Source organism: Canis lupus, chromosome 9 (assembly GCF_003254725.2).
Source record: "Canis lupus dingo isolate Sandy chromosome 9, ASM325472v2, whole genome shotgun sequence".
NCBI lineage: Eukaryota > Metazoa > Chordata > Mammalia > Carnivora > Canidae > Canis > Canis lupus.
Genome location: NC_064251.1, coordinates 16,179,382 through 16,190,098, shown reverse-complemented (window position 1 = coordinate 16,190,098; position 10,717 = coordinate 16,179,382).

Below are 10,717 nucleotides of genomic sequence, written 5' to 3'. Positions count from 1 at the left end.
GTGGTGTATGTATACAATGGAATATAACTCAGCCATTAGAAACGACAAATACCCACCATTTGCTTTGATGTGGATGGAACTGGAGGGTATTATGCTGAGTGAAATTAGTCAATCAGAGAAGGACAAACTTTATATGGTCTCATTCATTTGGGGAATATAAAAAATAGTGAAAGGGAGTAAAGGGGAAAGGAGAAAAATTGAGTGGGAAATATCAGAAAGGGAGACAGAACATGAGAGACACCTAACTCTGGGAAACGAACAAGGGGTGGTAAAAAGGGAGGTGGGCTGGGGGTGGGGGTGACTGGGTAACCGGCACTGAGGGGAGCACTTGACGGGATGAGCATTGGGTGTTATTCTATATGTTGGCAAATTGAACACCAATAAATAAATAAATAAATAAAAATAAATAAATCAGGATCCAAATTTTAAAAAAAGATTTTATTTATAGACACTAAAATTTGAAATTTATATAAATTTTATGTGTCACAAATAATATCCTTTTGGGGTTTTCAACCATTTAAAAATGTAAAAATGATTCTTAGCTCATGGACCATATAAAAATAGGTGGTGAAAATGTAAAAAGATACATGTACCTTAGAAAAAAAATAGATGGTGGGCTGAATTTGGCTAGTGTTCCATAGTTTATCAACCTCTAATAGGGAATAGGGCACATGTTCTATTACAGAGTTTCTAAAAGCCAGGATTTATAAGTTTAAGATTGAGATAGGGCACAATGAGAAAAAGTAGACTTTCACAATATAGGGGTTTCATACTTTGTTTCTCTGAGTCTGGATCACCTTATTATTCTTATTTTTACCCATTCTTATAGGTTATGGGAAGGTTGATTTTGATAAGTTGATGGATGGAGTGAAAACTCTTACAGGTGAGAAGTTAATATTAATCTAAGAGTATACGTTTTACTCAAAATTATATTTCAAAGATTTTTTTATTTCTTTGTTTATTCTACCATTTTGTCTTTTATTTTATAGAATTTTTTAAAGATTTTATTTATTTATTCATGAGAGACACAGGGAGAGGTAGAGACATAGCAGAGGGAGAAGTAGGCTCCCTACAAGGAGCCCGATATGGAATTTGATTCCGGTACCCTGGGATCACACCCTGAGCCAAAGGCAGACGCTCAACTCCTGAGCTGCCCAGGTGTACCTGATAGAATTTTTTATTTTTTATTTTTTATTTTTATTTTTGCCTTGGTCCACATTTTATTTTTTTTTCTCTCTTTTTTTTTTATTGGTGTTCAATTTACTAACATACAGAATAACCCCCAGTGCCCGTCACCCATTCACTCCCACCCCCCGCCCTCCTCCCCTTCTACCACCCCTAGTTCGTTTCCCAGAGTTAGCAGTCTTTACGTTCTGTCTCCCTTTCTGATATTTCCCACACATTTCTTCCCCCTTCCCTTATATTCCTTTTCACTATTATTTATATTCCCCAAATGAATGAGAACATATAATGTTTGTCCTTCTCCGACTGGCTTACTTCACTCAGCATAATACCCTCCAGTTCCATCCACGTTGAAGCAAATGGTGGGTATTTGTCATTTCTAATAGCTGAGTAATATTCCATTGTATACATAAACCACATCTTCTTTATCCACTCATCTTTCGTTGGACACCGAGGCTCCTTCCACAGTTTGGCTATCGTGGCCATTGCTGCTAGAAACATCGGGGTGCAGGTGTCCCGGCGTTTCATTGCATTTGTATCTTTGGGGTAGATCCCCAACAGTGCAATTGCTGGGTCGTAGGGCAGGTATATTTTTAACTGTTTGAGGAACCTCCACACAGTTTTCCAGAGTGGCTGCACCAGTTCACATTCCCACCAACAGTGTAAGAGGGTTCCCTTTTCTCCGCATCCTCTCCAACATTTGTTGTTTCCTGCCTTGTTAATTTTCCCCATTCTCACTGGTGTGAGGTGGTATCTCATTGTGGTTTTGATTTGTATTTCCCTGATGGCAAGTGATGCAGAGCATTTTCTCATGTGCATGTTGGCCATGTCTATGTCTTCCTCTGTGAGATTTCTGTTCATGTCTTTTGCCCATTTCATGATTGGATTGTTTGTTTCTTTGGTGTTGAGTTTAAGAAGTTCTTTATAGATCTTGGAAACTAGCCCTTTATCTGATATGTCATTTGCAAATATCTTCTCCCATTCTGTAGGTTGTCTTTTAGTTTTGTTGACTGTATCCTTTGCTGTGCAAAAGCTTCTTATCTTGATGAAGTCCCAATAGTTCATTTTTGCTTTTGTTTCTTTTGCCTTCGTGGATGTATCTTGCAAGACATTACTGTGGCCGAGTTCAAAAAGGGTGTTGCCTGTGTTCTTCTCTAGGATTTTGATGGAATCTTGTCTCACATTTAGATCTTTCATCCATTTTGAGTTTATGTTTGTGTATGGTGAAAGAGAGTGGTCTAGTTTCATTCTTCTGCATGTGGATGTCCAATTTTCCCAGCACCATTTATTGAAGAGACTGTCTTTCTTCCAATGGATAGTCTTTCCTCCTTTATCGAATATTAGTTGCCGATAAAGTTCAGGGTCCACTTCTGGATTCTCTATTCTGTTCCACTGATCTATGTGTCTGTTTTTGTGCCAGTACCACACTGTCTTGATGACCACAGCTTTGTAGTACAACCTGAAATCTGGCATTGTGATGCCCCCAGATATGGTTTTCTTTTTTAAAATTCCCCTGGCTATTCGGGGTCTTTTCTGATTCCACACAAATCTTAAAATAATTTGTTCTAACTCTCTGAAGAAACTCCATGGTATTTTGATAGGGATTGCATTAAACGTGTATATTGCCCTGGGTAACATTGACATTTTCACAATATTAATTCTGCCAATCCATGAGCATGGAATATTTTTCCATCTCTTTGTGTCTTCCTCAATTTCTTTCAGAAGTGTTCTATAGTTTTGAGGGTATAGATCCTTTACATCTTTGGTTAGGTTTATTCCTAGGTATCTTATGCTTTGGGGTGCAATTGTAAATGGGATTGACTCCTTAATTTCTCTTTCTTCAGTCTCATTGTTAGTGTATAGAAATGCCACTGACTTCTGGGCATTGATTTTGTATCCTGCCATGCTACCGAATTGCTGTATGAGTTCTAGCAATCTTGGGGTGGAGACTTTTGGGTTTTCTATGTAGAGTATCATGTCATCGGCGAAGAGGGAGAGTTTGACTTCTTCTTTGCCAATTTGAATGCCTTTAATGTCTTTTTGTTGTCTGATTGCTGAGGCTAGGACTTCCAGTACTATGTTGAACAGCAGTGGTGAGAGTGGACATCCCTGTCTTGTTCCTGATCTTAGGGGAAAGGCTCCCAGTGCTTCCCCATTGAGAATGATATTTGCTGTGGGCTTTTCATAGATGGCTTTTAAGATGTCGAGGAATGTTCCCTCTATCCCTACACTCTGAAGAGTTTTGATCAGGAATGGATGCTGTATTTTGTCAAATGCTTTCTCTGCATCCAATGAGAGGATCCTATGGTTCTTGGTTTTTCTCTTGCTGATATGATGAATCACATTGATTGTTTTATGGGTGTTGAACCAGCCTTGTGTCCCAGGGATAAATCCTACTTGGTCATGGTGAATAATTTTCTTAATGTATTGTTGGATCCTATTGGCCAGTATCTTGTTGAGAATTTTTGCATCCATGTTCATCAGTATGTGGTCTATAATTCTCCTTTTTGGTGGGGTCTTTGTCTGGTTTTGGAATTAAGGTGATGCTGGCCTCATAGAACGAATTTGGAAGTACTCCATCTCTTTCTATCTTTCCAAACAGCTTTAGGAGAATAGGTATGGTTTCTTCTTTAAATGTTTGATAAAATTCCCCTGGGAAGCCATCTGGCCCTGGACTCTTGTGCCTTGGGAGGTTTTTGATGACTGCTTCAATTTCCTCCCTGGTTATTGGCCTGTTCAGGTTTTCTATTTCTTCCTGTTCCAGTTTTGGTAGTTTGTGGCTTTCCAGGAATGCGTCCATTTCTTCTAGATTGCCTAATTTATTGGCGTATAGCTGTTCATAATATGTTTTTAAAATCGTTTGTATTTCCTTGGTGTTGGTAGTGATCTCTCCTTTCTCATTCATGATTTTATTAATTTGAGTCTTCTCTCTCTTCTTTTTAATAAGGCTGGCTAATGGTTTATCTATCTTGTTAATTCTTTCAAAGAACCAACTCCTGGTTTTGTTGATCTGTTCCACAGTTCTTCTGGTCTCGATTTCGTTGAGTTCTGCTCGAATCTTTATTAACTCCCTTCTTCTCTTGGGTGTAGGATCTATTTGCTGTTTTTTCTCTAGCTCCTTTATGTGTAAGGTTAGCTTTTGTATTTGAGTTCTTTCCAGTTTTTGAATGGATGCCTTGTATTGCGATGTATTTCCCCCTTAGGACTGCTTTTGCTGCATCCCAAAGATTTTGAATGGTTGTATCTTCATTCTCATTAGTTTCCATGAATCTTTTTAATTCTTCCTTAATTTCCTGGTTGACCCTTTTATCTTTTAGCAGGATGGTCCTTAACCTCCACGTGTTTGAGGTCCTTCCAAACTTCTTGTTGTGATTTAGTTCTAATTTCAAGGCATTATGGTCTGAGAATATGCAGGGGACAATCCCAATCTTTTGGTATCGGTTCAGACCCGATTTGTGACCCAATATGTGGTCTATTCTGGAGAAAGTTCCATGTGCGCTTGAGAAGAATGTGTATTCAGTTGAGTTTGGATGTAAAGTTCTGTAGATATCTGTGAAATCCATCTGGTCCAGTGTATCATTTAAAGCTCTCGTTTCTTTGGAGATGTTGTGCTTAGAAGACCTATCGAGTATAGAAAGCGCTAGGTTGAAGTCACCAAGTATAAGTGTATTATTATCTAAGTATTTCTTCACTTTGGTTAATAATTGATTGATATATTTGGCAGCTCCCACATTCGGGGCATATATATTGAGGATTGTTAAGTCCTCTTGTTGAATAGATCCTTTAAGTATGATATAGTGTCCCTCTTCATCTCTCACTACAGTCTTTGGGGTAAATTTTAGTTTATCTGATATAAGGATGGCTACCCCTGCTTTCTTTTGAGGACCATTCGAATGGTAAATGGTTCTCCAACCTTTTATTTTCAGGCTGTAGGTGTCCTTCTGTCTAAAATGAGTCTCTTGTAGACAGCAAATAGATGGGTCCTGCTTTTTTATCCAGTCTGAAACCCTGCGCCTTTTGATGGGGTCATTAAGCCCGTTCACATTCAGAGTTACTATTGAGAGATATGAGTTTAGTATCATCATGATATCTATTCAGTCCTTGTTTTTGTGGACTGTTCCACTGAACTTCTTCTTAAAGGGGAATTTTAAGAGTCCCCCTTAAAATTTCTTGCAGAGCTGGTTTGGAGGTCACATATTCTTTTAGTTGCTGCCTGTCTTGGAAGCTCTTTATCTCTCCTTCCATTTTGAATGAGAGCCTTGCTGGATAAAGTATCCTTGGTTGCATGTTCTTTTCATTTAGGACCCTGAATATATCCTGCCAGCCCTTTCTGGCCTGCCAGGTCTCTGTGGAGAGGTCTGCTGTTACCCTAATACTCCTCCCCATAAAAGTCAGGGATTTCTTGTCTCTTGCTGCTTTAAGGATCTTCTCCTTATCTTTGGAATTTGCAAGCTTCACTATTAAATGTCGAGGTGTTGAACGGTTTTTATTGATTTTAGGGGGGGATCTCTCTATTTCCTGGATCTGAATGCCTGTTTCCCTTCCCAGATTAGGAAAGTTTTCAGCTAGAATTTGTTCAAATACATATTCTGGCCCTCTGTCCCTTTCGGCGCCCTCGGGAACCCCAATTAAACGTAGGTTTTTCTTTCTCAGGCTGTCGTTTATTTCCCTTAATCTATCCTCATGGTCTTTTAATTGTTTGTCTCTTTTTTCCTCAGTTTCCCTCTTTGCTATCAACTTGTCTTCTATGTCACTCACTCGTTCTTCCACCTCGTTAACCCTCGTCGTTAGGACTTCTAGTTTGGATTGCATCTCATTCAATTGATTTTTAATTTCTGCCTGATTAGCTCTAAATTCTGCAGTCATGAAGTCTCTTGAGTCCTTTATGCTTTTTTCTAGAGCCACCAGTAGCTGTATAATAGTGCTTCTGAATTGGCTTTCTGACATTGAATTGTAATCCAGATTTTGTAACTCTGTGGGAGAGAGGACTGTTTCTGATTCTTTCTTTTGAGGTGAGGTTTTCCTTCTAGTCATTTTGCTCAGTGCAGAGTGGCCAAAAGCAAGTTGTATTGGGAAAAAGAGAAAAAGAGAGGAGAGAAAGAAGGAAAGAAAAGAGAAAGAGAAAAAAAAGGGAAGAAAAAAAAACGAAAAAAAAAAGAGAGAAGAAAAAGAGAAAGAAAAAGGAGAAAAAAAAAGGGGGGTGGGGGAAGGAAACAAATCAAAAAGCAAAACAAACAAAAAAAAAGAACCACCGGGGAGTATCTTCTGATTCTGTGTACTTTAAGTCCCTTGGCTTCTCCTGGAAGTTGTCAGTCTAGCTGGTGTTCTGGGGGAGGGGCCTGTTGTGCTGATTTTCAGGTGTTAGCAGTTGGGGGAACTGCTGTGCCCCTGCCTGGTGCAGGGCTCAGTGGGGGTTGTTTACCCCGTGAGGCCGCAGGAGGAACAGCCCCAGTGGCGGGGCCAGCTCTGGAAACCTGGATTCAGCTCCGGCAGGAACTCCGTCTGCAGGGCCTGGAGGCTCCGGGGCGGGGCCGCTGATCTGCTCAGCTGGGGCAGGAGCGTCCTCGCTGTCCTGGGCCCTCCCGGCCTCTGCCTGTCCCGGGGGAGGCCGGATCCTGGGCTGTGTCCCGGCGCCCTGTGCTCCGGAGCCTGCGCTGGTGGATTCGCGCTCCCGGGCCGCGCAGCCCCCTCCGCGGAGCCGCCGCCCGAGCCCCCCGAGCTGCTCCTGGAACCGCGCAGCCCCCTCCGCACGGAGCCTCTTCCTCTGCCCGAGCCCCTCCGAGCTGCTCCTGGAACCGCGCAGCCCCCTCCGCACGGAGCCTCTTCCTCTGCCCGAGCCCCCCCGAGCTGCTCCCGCCCCGCAGCCCCCTCCGCGGAGCCGCCGCCCGAGCCCCTCCTGGCTGCTCCGGGTCCCGCCGGGTCCCGCCGTGCGCGCTGCAGCCCTTAGGGAGCTCGGCGCACTCTCCTGGGCGCGCAGTTGCTCTGTTACTGTCCCGGGGAGCCCGAGGGCATCCTCGCCCTCCTGGGTCCTGCTCCAACTCCCCGCGAGCCCCTTTCCCCCGGGAAGGTCGGTGCAGCTCCTGCTCCTCCGGGACGGGGCTCTCCTGTCCTGGGGACACTCGCCCCGGCCTCAGCCCGGCTCCTCGCGGGGCCCCTCCCCCTTGGAGGCCTTTGTTTCTTTACTTCTTTTTCCCCGTCTTCCTACCTTGATGGAAGCGCGAACTCTTCTCACTGTTGCATTCCAGGTGTTCTCTCTTTAAATCTCAGGCCGAATTCATAGATTTTCAGGATGATTGGAAGGTTTTCTAGGTAATTTGGTGGAGACAGGTGATTTGGGGACCCTGCTCTTCCGCCATCTTGCTCCTCCCCCTGATAGAATTTTTTAAATCTTACTTCTTAGAATTAGGATTTTGATTGTCTACACCTTAGTATTAACAATTTCAGTTCTGTGTCTGGGTACCAAATTCTTTGTTTTTTGAATTTGACATTAATATATCACTTTCTATGTTCGGGGGGGAATACTCTAAATCAAATCAATAAATAGTAAAGTGCTAATAAAGATATAGGTGATTATATTATTTAAAGATGATCAGAAACATTGTCTAATCTGATAACAGAATCATTTGGATCAATCCTAACAAAATCCTAATTCACTAGAAAATATGTAATCCTTATTTTCTTGTGTTGATAGTTCACTTTTTGTAATTGTGTTATTTTATATCCATTAGATATGACATCATGGTCATTTTAGTAGTGTTAAGGGAAGGGATTTATTTACATGAAAGCTACTAGTTATATAATTGGATATGTCACACTCTGCTTTCATCAAGCAGTAAAATTCACATGGAACAGACTGAGTTGATTTTTTTTCACATTTTGAAATTAGGTCATTCTTAAAGTTCTTATCTAATTCCATCTTGTGTTTTTGAAGGAGGGGAAATTGATGTCAGTGATGTGGGAAATCATCTAGGAAACACAGGAATAGAGGTCACAAGAAAGTAATGGTTGACGCTGCTGAAAAATCTACCAATAAATGGTAAGAAAGAATTTCGATACTACTATAGACTTTAAGAGAACTTACTGTTACATATTTGTGAAAAGTTTAAAATTTTTTCTTTATTTGATCATGGAAAAAAGAATACGTATCTTGAAACAGCATGATTTTGTTCTGCCTCAGAATGAAGAAGTTCCATCTCAGTTTAGGAATAACAAAAACAACAGTCATGAATTCTGCCATTAAGGAGAAAAAAAATCATATTGTCACTTTTGAGTCCTCTGAGAGGCAAAAAATTAAACTGTGAACATGAGAACAAAGTAGGTGCTAGAGGTGAAGAAAGACAAGTCAAAAGGAGAAATGAAAAAAATATACTTCAGTATGGGCATTAGCCAAGAGCAGCTGCCTCTACTGCTAATGAGCTGGTGGAATATCTGCATTGTGAGTCTTCTTTTTTTCTTGATTTTATTATTTTAGAGTAAATTGGATATTTCTAGTGTAAGTAATCATATATCTTTTTAAAATTCTAGCTCCTATATTTTACCTTAGTGGATTTCTACATAATTTGTGACCCTTGTGCAATTTCTTAAAGCAAGTGGAAAGATCTATCAAAATAGACTGATGAGTGGTATTAAGTCTCTTAGTGGTGAGTAAGAATTGTGAGAAAATACAAATAGATCTGAAGTCTCTCAAGTTTTTTATTTCCACTCTTCCCTAGTCATTAAATTTTGAATGTTACTGGGCATCTTTATTGATCTTATGCTCCTTCATAAGACTATTTATAATTTGCTATTGTATTTTTATTTTTGTGTGCTGGGAAGAAGTCTCCGTACTCTTAGGGAATTTTTTGGACTTTGAAGAATAAAAATGAATGTTTTTTTAAAAAAAGGAATGGCTCAATTATACAGGTAATTTGGTCATTAGTAGAAATAATCACAAGTTTCAGTTAACAAAAATAAACTTCACTTATTGATCAAAAAAATATAAAAGCTGTCATCTCCATATGACTCCAATACTGAATTGACTATACAGTAGTCTCCCCTTATCCACAGGAGATGTGTTCTAAGATCTCCAGTGGATCCCTGAAACCCTGGATAGTACTGAACCCTATATATACTATATTTTTTCATATATATGTGTGTGTGTGTGTGTATAAATATATAAAACATAAACTATGTTTCTTCATATATATATGCCTATGATAAAGTTTAATTTACAAGCACAGTAAGGGATTAATAATAATAATAGAACAGTTATAACAATATACTATAATAAAAGTTATATGAATGTGGTCTCTCTCTCTCTCTCTCTCAAAATATCCTATTGTACTGTGCTCACCCTTCTCTCTTGTGATGATGTGAGGTGGTAAAATGCCTACCATGATGAGATGAAGGGACATGGATGACGTAGGCATTGTGACGTAGCATTAGGCTACTATTGACCTTCCAAAGGTATGTCTGGAAGATATATGCTTCTGGACCATGGTAGACAGTGGGTAACTGACACTGCAGAAAGCTAAACTGCAGATAACCTTCAAATTAATTAATTTTCCTCTTTAAAGTATTATGACAAGTATTAAGTAGATTAGTACTTGAAACCAGATTTATTTGAAGCAAAGGTTTTAATTATTATCTGTCGTTGATTTTTGTTCCATTTTGATCAGAAAGTGTTAATCAGAATACTATAAAAATTAGTGGTTTTGTCATTTTTTGGATTCCTTAAATTTTTTTTGAGATTTTATTTTATTTATTTTTTATTTATTTTTTTTGCCTTGGTTATTTATTTTTTTTATTTATTTTTTATTGGTGTTCAATTTACCAACATACAGAATAACCCCCAGTGCCCGTCACGCATTCACTCCCACCCCCCGCCCTCCTCCCTTTCCACCACCCCTAGTTCGTTTCCCAGAGTTAACAGTCTTTATGTTCTGTCTCCCTTTCTGATATTTCCCACTCATTTCTTCTCCCTTCCCTTATATTCCCTTTCTCTATTATTTATATTCCCCAAATGAATGAGAACATATAATGTTTGTCCTTCTCCGACTGACTGACTTCACTCAGCATAATACCCTCCAGTTCCATCCACGTTGAAGCAAATGGTGGGTATTTGTCATTTCTAATAGCTGAGTAATATTCCATTGTATACATAAACCACATCTTCTTTATCCACTCATCTTTCGATGGACACCGAGGCTCCTTCCACAGTTTGGCTATTGTGGACATTGCTGCTATAAACATTGCGGTGCAGGTGTCCCGGTGTTTCATTGCATCTGTATCTTTGGGGTAAATCCCCAACAGTGCAATTGCTGGGTCGTAGGGCAGGTCTATTTTTAACTCTTTGAGGAACCTCCACACAGTTTTCCAGAGTGGCTGCACCAGTTCACATTCCCACCAACAGTGTAAGAGGGTTCCTTTTTCTCCGCATCCTCTCCAACATTTGTTGTTTCCTGCCTTGTTAATTTGCCCCATTCTCACTGGTGTGAGGTGGTATCTCATTGTGGTTTTGATTTGTATTTCCCTGATGGCAAGGGATGCAGAGCAT